Source organism: Hemiscyllium ocellatum, chromosome 33, assembly GCF_020745735.1.
Source record: "Hemiscyllium ocellatum isolate sHemOce1 chromosome 33, sHemOce1.pat.X.cur, whole genome shotgun sequence".
In the NCBI taxonomy this organism is placed as follows: Eukaryota; Metazoa; Chordata; class Chondrichthyes; order Orectolobiformes; family Hemiscylliidae; genus Hemiscyllium; species Hemiscyllium ocellatum.
In genome coordinates this window covers 15141292-15153143 of record NC_083433.1, presented here as the reverse complement: position 1 = coordinate 15153143, position 11852 = coordinate 15141292, and positions in this window count along the sequence as shown.

Below are 11852 nucleotides of genomic sequence, written 5' to 3'. Positions count from 1 at the left end.
GCCTCCTGTATGCACAGAACAAGTCAATTTGCAACTGAGTCATTGAGGCAGTCACTTGTTGAGTCAGTCAGAACTGTTTTGCAACGTGTTCCGAAACTGACATGCCATTCTCCTGTGAATGTATCATGTATATTGGTGATATTTAATTCCTGCATGTTATTATTCACAAAGGGCCAATTTGCTCTTGTATTGGTGCATATGGCCAATTTAAAAGTACATGCTGTCACAACATTTGTATGCAACTATATCATCTAAATTATTTGCTGCAAACCACCAAGATTTAATGAGGCCAACATAGTTTTAGTGTTTATCTCTTCCAAGCCTCAAAAAACATCTGAGCCACAAACAGGTACAGTCGCAATGTTTAAAAAAACATCTCAAAGTACATGAGTAAGAAATGTTTGTAGGGAAATGGGCCAGGAGCAGGCAGGTGGGATTATAGTCAGCATGGACTGGTTGGACCGAAGGGTCTGTTTCCGCACTGTATGACTCCATGACTCTACACGAATCCCACTTTCCAGACTGGCCCATAACATGGTGACAGTTCAAGTGCTCACCCAAATACTTTGTAAAAGTGATAGGATTAACCCTTATACTGCCTTCCACTTTTCCTGTTCAGATTTAACAATGAGAAATAGAAATTCCAACAGATGGACAATGTGACACCTGGGACTGTCAGAGATACCAACCACTAATTAGAAGTTAGACCGAGAACCTGTTTCACTCTCAGATGTGAATGCAAATGATTCTGCAGCCAATTTTTGAACAAAAGACTGAATCTATCCTGGCCCTGGGTGTCCTGACCAACACTTTTGCCTCAACCAATTTCTCCAAAAATAAAATCCGATCAGCCGGTCATTATCTCATTGCTGCTTGTGGGATCTTGCTGTTTGCAAATTGGCTTCCATGTTTCCAACACTGGATCAGTGGCTATACTTGAAGGTGGTTAATTGTCTGGAAAGCACTTGGAGGCCTCCTGAGGTCACGAAAAGAGCTGGATGAAAGCAAATCTTTGTTTTTTTTTGTACAAAGTGTCTCCTCCGTAATTATCGAGGAAATCTTTCCATGCTGTGCTTTGCCTGCAATTGTAGGCGATGTTTAGTTCAAGCTGGTGCAGTTAATAGGAGTAAATGAAAGGTGCGCTGATACAATTTATTTTTATGCACATTCAGCGCCATAATAGATCGGAACACCACTTGTGACTTTCCCCTAAGCTCTCTCTGATTCCCAGCTCACTGAGGGTTATTGTCGGAAGAGAAGGTTACATTTTCTCATATTCTTTTATTAGAAATTGGATGTCAGTGAAATGGTAGAGAGGAAGAATAACATGAATAATTCACAATGGTGTCTCAGCCCCTGGCCGGTAACTTTTGTTTTTTAATATCTTGGACCTCATTTTTAATGAGTTGGAAGGCTACTGGAAGTTTAAGGAGCTAAGGCCTTAACCCTGTTCTGTCCGGTGTCTTTTAAACTGCCTGTCGTTTGTCGTAAGTGGGGCTTTGTTGAGGCTGTTTGCTTGCCAACACAATAGTGATGGAGCTTCAAGACAGGCTGCAAAGTGCCTGGGGTGCAAGAGATGCTATATGAATGCAGCTTCTTTCTCCCTGCCCTTTGCAAATTTTGCTTGTGTGTCAAATTTCTACCATTGAATGCATGTTTTTATAGAATCTTCATCCAATCTTCGCACACAAATGTAAGGCTATAAGTATTGCCTGTGTATTAAGACACCACGTGTGTAGGAATGACAGTAGTCCATTCAGCCCCTCAAGTCTACTTACCCATTCTTTTGGAACACTGGGTGTTCATGAGGCAATCACAGACACAGAAGTGGCGAGAGCACGGGGAAAATCGATAAATCCATTAGGATTAATGTGCGGTGGCACAGTGGTTAGCACAGCCGCTTCACAGCACCAGGGTTCCAGCCTCAATTCCAGCCTTGGGTGGCTGTCTGTGTGGAGTTTGCGTATTCTCCCTGCGTCTGCATGGGTTTCCTCCCACCGTCCAAAGATGTGCTGGTCAGGTGAATTGGCCGTGCTAAATTGTCCATAGTAGTAAATACATTAGTCAGAGGGAAATGGGTCTGGGTGGGTTACTCTTCCGAGGGTCGGTGTTTCCACGCTGTAGGGAATTTAACATAAACAAATAAACACTAGGAGTTCAGGAGGAACCTTTTTAACCACAGAATGGTTGGAATGGGGGCAGGTTATCACGTGAAGTGAAGGCAATGGATAGACTTAAATGGAAGCTTTTTAATCATGAGGAGCAAGCAATAATGTATCACATGATAGGCTTATATGAAAGGAGGTGGCTGGATATTAATGGTGCATTAATTACGTTGTTAAGGAAACAAATGAAGGATCTGATTGAATTGAATACTTAGAGCACTATAAGGAGACTTTTGCTATTAATATGGTTGCTTCGTTCATTTGCCTTAATTCCATTTAATCGATTTTGTTTGAAAGTAATATGAAGACAGACATCAAGGCTCTTGCACTGCAGTCTCTACCTCTGAATCAAGAGACCCAGGCTTGTGTCCCACTTGCTCCAGTGGTGTGTAATAACAACTTTGAACAGGTTGGTTTGAAAAATAGGTCAATAATAAAATAAGCATGAAGAAAGACTTCAAGGCTCTTGTGACGCAATGGTAGTATCTCTACCTCTGAGCCAGAAGGTCCAGGTTCAAAGCCGATCTACGCCAACGATGTGTAAAAACATCTAAGGGGAGATGACAGGGATAATAGGTCAACAGGTTGGAGGCAGATTTATGTGATTCTGCATTCCCACCAGAAATGTTTGACATCATTCACTATTGACAGCTTTTATTCACTCTTTATTCCATCAAAACTAATCATTGAGACATCACATGTGCAGAAATCTCTCAGCTACCAGTTAAGGTCAATTGCATTAAAGAGGAATCATACAACTATAATTCGGCATCTCAAGCAGCTATCAACTAGTTCATACGTGGAATGAACTGCCAGCAGAAGTGGTAGATGCAGATACAGTTACAACATTTAAATGAATCATAGAATCCCTGTAGTGTGGAAGCAGGCCATTCAGCCCATTGAATCCACACTGACCCTCTGAAGAGCATTGCACCCAGACCCACCCCATCCCTGCAGCTCTGCATTTCCTATGGCTAACCCACCTAAACCATACATCCCTGGACACTATGGACAATTTAGCATGGATATTCCATCTAACCTGCACATCTTTGAACTGTGGAAGTAAACCGGAGCACCCAGCCGAAAACCATGCAGATGCGGGGAAAATGTTCAAACTGGACATAAACACAATCACCTGAGATTGAACTGAACCCGATCAGGCAGCATTCAAGGGACAAGAAAATCAATGTTTCAAGCAAAAACCCTTCATCCGGAATGGCGCTGTGAGGTAGCAGTGCTAATCACTGAACCACTGTGCTGTCGTCAAAGGACATTTGGACAGGAACTGAATACAAAGGGTTTAGAGGGATATGGCTCAAATGCAGACAACTGGGACTAGTTTAGTTTGGGATTATGGTCAGCATAGGCAAGTGGACCGAATGATCTGTTCCTATGCTGTATGACTTAATGATATTATCACAGCACTCAAGCATTTGCAATTTATTAACAACCGCCCTGCAAATGTAAGATACTGCACAATTAAGGTCAAATAATGGGAAGCACTCAATTAATTAAGAACTTTAAGAGTTTCTGTGGTTCTCACTGGCATTGTGGATGCAATCACTTTTTACGCTTCTCATTATTTTTATTGTTGACCGTATTTACAATTTCTATTGTTTTTACATTTATTGATTTAATAGATTTTTTTATGATTTTCTAGGTTAGTAGGTTTTACAGATAGAGTGGAAAGGTTTTGTACACACAATGAAAAGATCAGTAAATTCAGATCTTACATGCTATTAAGTCCTCCTCTGGGCTTATATATTGTCGGTCTTCCAACACATGGGTTCCTAATTGCATATCATGTCAATCAGTGTAAATTTGAGAAACACAAATCACGTCTTTGAGAGCTTCTGGAGGGTTTCATTTCAGTATTTGTTTTGATATCTAAATCCAAGCATGGGAGGACTGTCTTATGAAGAAAGGTTAAATATATTGGGCTTGTGTCAAGGTTAGAGTGGTGCCGCTAAAGGACAGCAGGTCAGGCAGTATCCGAGGGGCAGGAAAATCAATGTTTCAGGCAAAAAGCCCTTCATCAGGAATCGCTGATTAGTAAGTTCAGATCTTAAGAGCTTCAGTCCTTTAATGCCAATCAAACCTTAGACACTACTCAAGGTGCCTAACCAAGACTTCAATAAATTTGAGTACCATTACTTGGAGATACTGATATTGGCCTGGGGTGTACAAAGTTGAAAATTACACCACACCAGGTTATAGTCCAATGGGTTTATTTGTAAGCTCTAGCTTTCGGAACGATGCTCCTTCATCAGGTGGTTGTCTCCTGATGAAGGAGCAACGCTCCGAAAGCTAGTGCTTCCAAATAAACCTCTTGGACTATAACCTGGTGTTGTGTGATTTTCAAATTTGAGTACCATAATTTCTTCAAAAAAAAAAGAGCCATTATTAAGGTTAAGAAAGTGAATATTTTCTCATTCCTGGTGAAGGGCTTTTGCTCGAGCTGTCGATTTTCCTGCTCCTTGGATGCTGCCTGACCTGCTGTGCTTTTCCAGCACCACTCTAATCTTGACTCTAACCTCCAGCATCTGCAGTTCTCACTTCGGCCTAGATTGGGCTTATGTTCGTTGAAAGCCAAAATAATGAGAGGAAAACTTATTTAAACCTAGAAGATTCTCAGAAAGCTTGACAGAGTGGATACAGAGAGGTTGTTCCTCCTTGTAGGAGAGTCTAGGAGAACAGGGTATCATCTCAGAGTAAATGGTTGCCCATTTAACACAGAGATGGGGAGGATTTATTTCCTCTCTCAGAGAGTAATCAATCTTTGGAATCCTTTATCACAGAGAGTAGAAGAGATTGGGTTGTTAAGTCTATTCAAGACCAAGATTGACATATGTTTAATCAGCAAAGGAATCAAGGGAGAAGGCAGGTAAGTAAAGTTGAGGATTATCAGATCAGCCATGATCTCACTGAATAGCAGAGCAGTCTCAATGGGTCAAATGGTCGATTCAGTTTCTCTATCTTATGGCCTTATGCTTTTGAATATTTTGGATAACTTTGAGCATTTCAGTGCTTTAATGCCAATGAAAGTAGTGGGAAGTTGTGCGTGGAGGCGGAGGAGATTGGAGAGACACTAAATCAATACTTTTCGTCAGTATTCACTCAGGAACAGGACACTGTTGCTGGTGTGAATATTGAGTCACAAGTGATTAGAATGGATAGCATTGAAGTATGTAGGGAAGAGGTTTTGGGAATACTGGAAAGGATGAAAATAGATAAGTCTCCTGGGCCTGATGGCATTTATCCTAGGATCCTCTGGGAAGCTAGGGAGGAGATAGCAGAGCCATTGGCCTGGATTTTTATGTTGTCATTGTCAACGGGAATAGTACCAGAAGACTGGAGGATGGCGAATGTGGTCCCCTTGTTCAAGAAGGGGAGTAGGGATAGCCCGAGTAACTATAGGCCAGTGAGTCTGACTTCTGTGGTGGGCAAAGTCTTAGAGAGAATTGTAAGGGTTAAGATTTATGAACATCTGGATAGGAATAACGTGATCAAGGATAGTCAGCATGGTTTTGTGAAGGGCAGGTCGTGCCTCACAAACCTTATTGAGTTCTTTGAGCAGGTGACTAAAGAGGTGGACAAGGGTAAAGCAGTAGATGTTGTGTATATGGATTTTAGTAAGGCGTTCGATAAGGTACCCCATGGTAGGCTAATGCAAAAACTACGGAGGTATGGCATTGAGGGTGCATTAGAGGTTTGGATTAGAAATTGGCTGGCTGGAAGGAGACAGAGGGTAGTAGTTGATGGTATAGGTTCATCTTGGAGTGCAGTTACTAGCGGTGTACCTCAAGGATCTGTTTTGGGACCATTGCTTTTTGTTATCTTTATAAATGATCTAGAGGAGGGGCTTGAAAGCTGGGTGAGTAAGTTTGCGGATGACACAAAAGTCGGTGGAGTTGTGGATAGTGAGGAAGGATGTGGCAGGTTACAGCGGGATATAGATAAGTTGCAAAGCTGGGCAGAAAGGTGGCAAATGGAATTCAATGTAGCTAAGTGTGAAGTCATTCACTTTGGTAGGAGTAACAAGAAGATGGATTACTGGGCTAATGGTAGGCTACTTGGTAGTGTGGATGAGCAGAGGGATCTTGGTGTCCATGTACACAGATCTCTGAAAGTTGCCACCCAGGTAAATAGTGCTGTGAGGAAGGCATATGGTGTACTGGGCTTTATTGGCAGAGGAATTGAGTTCCGGAGTCCTGAGGTCATGTTGCAGTTGTATAAGACTCTGGTGCGGCCTCATCTGGAGTGTTGTGTGCAGTTTTGGTCGCCATACTATAGGAAGGATGTGGAGGCATTGGAACGAGTGCAGAGGAGGTTTACCAGGATGTTGCCTGGTATGGTAGGAAAATCGTATGAGGAAAGACTGAGGCACTTGGGGCTGTTCTCATTGGAGAAAAGAAGGTTTAGGGGAGATTTGATAGAGGTGTACAAGATGATTAGGGGTTTAGATAGGGTAGACACTGAGAACCTTTTACCGCTAATGGAGTCAGCTGTTACAAGGGGACACAGCTTTAAATTAAGGGGTGGAAGGTATAGGACAGATGTTAGGGGTAGATTCTTTACACAGCGGGTTGTGAGTTCATGGAATGCCCTGCCAGTAGCAGTGGTGAACTCTCCCTCTTTGTGGTCATTTAAACGGGCATTGGATAGGCATTTGGAAGTTATTGGGCTAGTGTAGGTTAGGTAGGATTCGGTCGGCGCAACATTGAGGGCCGAAGGGCCTGTACTGCGCTGTATTTTTCTATGTTCTATGTTCTATGAAACCTGAGACACTACTCAGGGTATCTAACCACGACTTCAATAACAGTACCATCATTTCTTCGAAACAAAAAGTGCTATTATTAAGGTTAAGAAAGTGAATATTTGCATAATGTGAATGAACCGACTCCCAAGGAAGGTATTCGTGTCTGGTTTTATATTTCGTCAGCTGGCCCAGGATTGAAGCTACTGTAGAGCAAAACACCAGGAAACACTAGGTGGGCTGAATGGCGTGCTTCTATTCTGTCAATTCTGTGCTAGACTACATTGATAAAAAAGGTCATATGGCAATTTACAAATTTCCAGCTTTATCAATGATTACAGCTAAACAGCAAATGTTGTGTTCTAAAATACATTAACTGCTTCATGTCTGTTCAAACAGACTTCCATTTGCAATTGCACTTCCAAAATGTATTCCCTAGACAGTCAATAGTTGACGAGGAGGGCAATTTCATTGACCTTCCGCATCTGTATGATTAGAGAGCTATTAATCATAAGACCATAAGAATAAGAGTGGAAGTAAGGCCATTCGGCCCATCGAGTCCACTCCGCCATTCAATCATGGCTGATGAGCATTTCAACACCACTTACCCGCACTCTCCCCACATCCCTCAATTCCTTGTGAGATTAAGAATTTATCAATCTCTGCCTTGAAAGCATTCAATGTCCCAGCCTCCACTGCGCTCCGTGGCAATGAATTCCACAGGCCCACCACTCTCTGGCCGAAAAATTATCTCCTCATTTCAGTTTCAAATTGACCCCCACTAATTCTAAGGCTGTAACCACAGGTCCTAGTATCCCCCCCTGTTTCTCATGTTTCTTGTGAGGTATGGTGTGTGATATATATAAAATATATATATATACTGTAGACATAGGATTTTGACGAGTGGTATGTGATGTTTAGTCTGCAAAACTAAACTGAGAGAGTTAGCAAAGGTATAAGTAGATGTGGGACCATGTAAGTATTAGTTGCTTCATTTGATTATCCAAGATTTAGAATTGGAAGAGAGGAAACAAGACATTAGGATGTCACAGCCGGACTTAGTCAAGATATAGTTGGAAATGAAGAAACGTGACTTATTGAGAGAAAAAGAAATGAAAAGACTTGGATTAGATGGAAAATAGAGACTAAAGAAAATGAGGAGAAAGAAAAACATACTAAGGAGAAGTGTGGGGAAAAAAAATACAGAGAATAATGAAAAGGGATGTAGAGTTAGGAAAAATAATAAAGGGGAATTAAAATAACTAGAGAATAGGGAACTTTTCAAAATGAATTGGCCAAAGGAAAGCTTCGAGTAAAGATGAATAAAGCTGGAGAGAACACAGAGCATAGAACTGTACAGCACAGGAACAGGCTCTTCAGCCCACAATGTTGTGTCAAATATGACACCAAACTAAGCTAATCCCTCCTGCCTGCCTTATTCCTCTATTCCTTGCATAGCCATGTGCTTATCTAACAATCCCTGGAATGCCCCAGATTGCATCTGCCTCCACCACCACAGCTGGCAACACATTCCAGACTGTGATCACTCTCTGTGTAAAACACTTGCCCCTTCACATCTCCTTTGAATTTTCCCCTCTCACCTTAATGCGTGCCCCCTAGTTTTAGACATTTCAGCTCTGGGAAAAGGATTCTGACTGTCAACCCTATCTATGCATCTCATAAGTTTATAGACTTCTATCGAGTCTCCCCTCAACCTCCATCATTCCAGAGAAATGATTCTGATCTTCATGAGGGATTTGATTGAGCAAAGGACCTATGGTATATACCTAAATGTACCAAGCATTTACCGAATTGGAGAAGGCACAGATGAAGTGACCATAAGATGTTTGGATTTTAATGCTATTGCATGTTTTGACAGGGACAGCATGACTGTGTACACCAATCTATCAAAATAACAACCTGCAGAATATAGAACTATCAAAGAGAATGACAAGGAAGAAGAAGAAAGACATACAATAGAGTCAGTGGTTTAGATCATTCAAGCTAGAGAAAGAAAAATGAGAATGTGAGGGAAATTGTATCATGGAATAAATAGCTTTCCTGAAAACTTAACAATTTATTTTGATGAACACTGAGATCAGAGAAGCAGTAGTTCTGGCAGATAACTATGATATTTCACACAGACAATTTCAAGTGAGGACATAGTCACATATTAATCCACAAGGAGATTGGAGGAATTGAAAATCTACATATCAAAGAGGTTCTAATTTTAAGAGAACAAATGAAGGGTTCTGAAGTAATAATGGAGAAAGGTTAGAACCAAAAGATGATCTAAAGATAGTTCATTGCTTCCATTGTAATTAGACTGAACATACCTAGGTCAGTCACTAGAAGGTATAGAGGAACTGATTGCAGTAACAGGAATGTCTGAGGAATCTTAAGAGAAGAGAACATCAGGAGAGGGGATATATTATTAAATCTGTAACAATTATACAAAAGGAACAGATTTCTTTAGAATGTGCAAAGAATGAAGGGATGGCTCACAGTAGTCATGAAAACTTTTCTACAAAGATTGACAAGGACAGCATACTGCTAGAAGTACTAAGTGTGTTATCTTGAAAGTGGATTTATTTTCTAATGTTTTGAAAGAAGTAGGTAAAAATATTGAGGAATGCTGGAAGAAATAATATCATAATTGCTGATGATATTATTTATCATGCAGATGGGGTATTGAAGAAGATAAAAGTATTTGGAGGTATGTTTCGAGGTTACAAACCAGTCCGATTATATAGAGTTTGAATAAAAAATAACTTGGTAAATGGAGAGGTTGGAGTGGGAATAGTGAAACAAATTCAGGCAGAAATAATTGATCTTATTTTGGGAGATTAATGAGCATAAATATTGGCTTCATCAAGGGTATGTCCATTGGAGATAAAAACAAAACTGAAATGTTATAGGAGGAACATTTTGGAGCATTTTATGACTGTAGTGTGACTTGATCTCAGGCCCATGAATCAGACAAGAAGAAAAGGAGTCTGTAAAACTGGGAGATGGTTTTGAAATTCATTGGATACAGTTATCAAAAGTTTAATTAAAAATAAAGAAAATGGAGCACGTCTATTTCAATGCAACAAATGAGTTCAGATGGAAGGAACAAACAGTCTACTCAGAAACTGAATCAGAAACAATACCTGAGTGTTATTACTTGAAAGACAAGTATTAATGAGGAAATGGAGACCACCTCCAATAGCAGCCAATGGGGAATGGGCAATAGTCCAAGAGTGGTTCACAAATCTCCAGGGTCACTTAGATATTAGGAATACAGGCTGAAATATGAAAACATTTATTGGCCAGAAAGACATTGAGATTTGGTGAGTTTGGTTTAGAATCCCTACAATGTGCAAGAAGGCCATTCAGCCCATCAAGTACACACTGACCCTCTGAAGAGCATCCAAACAAGAGCCACCTTCCTAACCTATCCTTGTAACCCTACATTTACCATGGCTAATCCACTTAGCCTATACAACCATGGACACAATGGGCAATTCAGCAAGGCCATTCCACCTAACCTGCACATCTTTGGACTGTGGAAGGATGTGCAACTCCATACTGACAGTTGCCCGAGGCTGGAATTGAACCCAAGGTCCCTGACACCTGTGAGGCAGCCATGCTAACCACTGTGCCACTGTAATCGCCCTTGTTGTCAGACATGCCATGCATGTTAGATAGTGAGGAAACCCCAACCTTCAAGTAAACCTGCACTATTAATTCCAATACCACATTTTGAAGAATCACTGAGCAGGGTCCTCACAGATTGTGTATGACCCCTCAATGAAAACCAGAAAAGGGAGCCAGTTAAACATTCTGGACGTTTCCTGTGCAATGCATTTTAGAAAAACACAAAAATGCCAGTGGAAAAGTTGGCCCCATTATTTTTTTCCAATGTATGTGTTGCCAGAGAAATACAATCAGATCAAGGTTCAAATTTGATGTCGCAGAAGAACTGAATTAACCTAATCAGCTCATTGAGTCATTCGACCATTCAGTGACATCACAGCTGATCTGTGACCTAACTCCATATACCTGCCTTTTGCTTATATTCCTTAAAAACTTCCCTTAACAAAGATTAAGCAAAAACATATCTATCTCAGGTTTAAAATTAACAATTGATCAGCATGCTGCTTTGGGAGGAGAGTTCTAAAACTCTATCACTCTTTGTTTGTACAAGCACTTCCTAACATTTCTCCTGAATGGTTTGGCCCAAATTTCAGATGAAGGACTCTTGCCCGAAACGTCAACTCTTCTGCTCCTCGGATGCTGCCTGACCAGCTGTGCTTTTCCTGTACCACACTCTTGATGTTGGCCTAATTCTCAGCCTATGCCTTCTTTTCTAGAATTCCCAAGCAATGGAAATAGTTTATCTTTCTCTACCTTGTCTTTTCCTTTTAATACCTTGAAAACTTCATTCAGATTACTCATTAAACTTCTAAATTCTTCATAAATCTCACCCCATGGCTAAACCTCTAAAATCCAGGTATCATTCTGTAATCAGATATTCAAAGAGATGATGATGAGTTTGGGATGAAAGCACGTTTTCTGCATTTCACCCAAATGGTGACTGCATTGACCTCAGGATCGAAAAGTCTGATTTGTGTTTTATCACCTTAAAAAACCAAAGTGATGCTCATCCCCTTTTGAATCATTTACAACTCAGTTCAAAAATATTGTCAAGGAACAGATTTCATTTACAGGTGCAAGCTTAAATCAAATTTCCAAAAAACAAGAGCAAATCAGAGCCTGGGAATTTGGCCGTAACTTATCCCCTGACTCCCTAAAACCTGTCCATCATCTACAAGGCACAAGTCAGAAGTGTGATGGAATACTCCACACTTGCCTGGAGGGGGGCAGCTCCAACAACACTCAAGAGGCTTGACACCATCCAGGACAAAGCAGCCCACTTGATTGACACC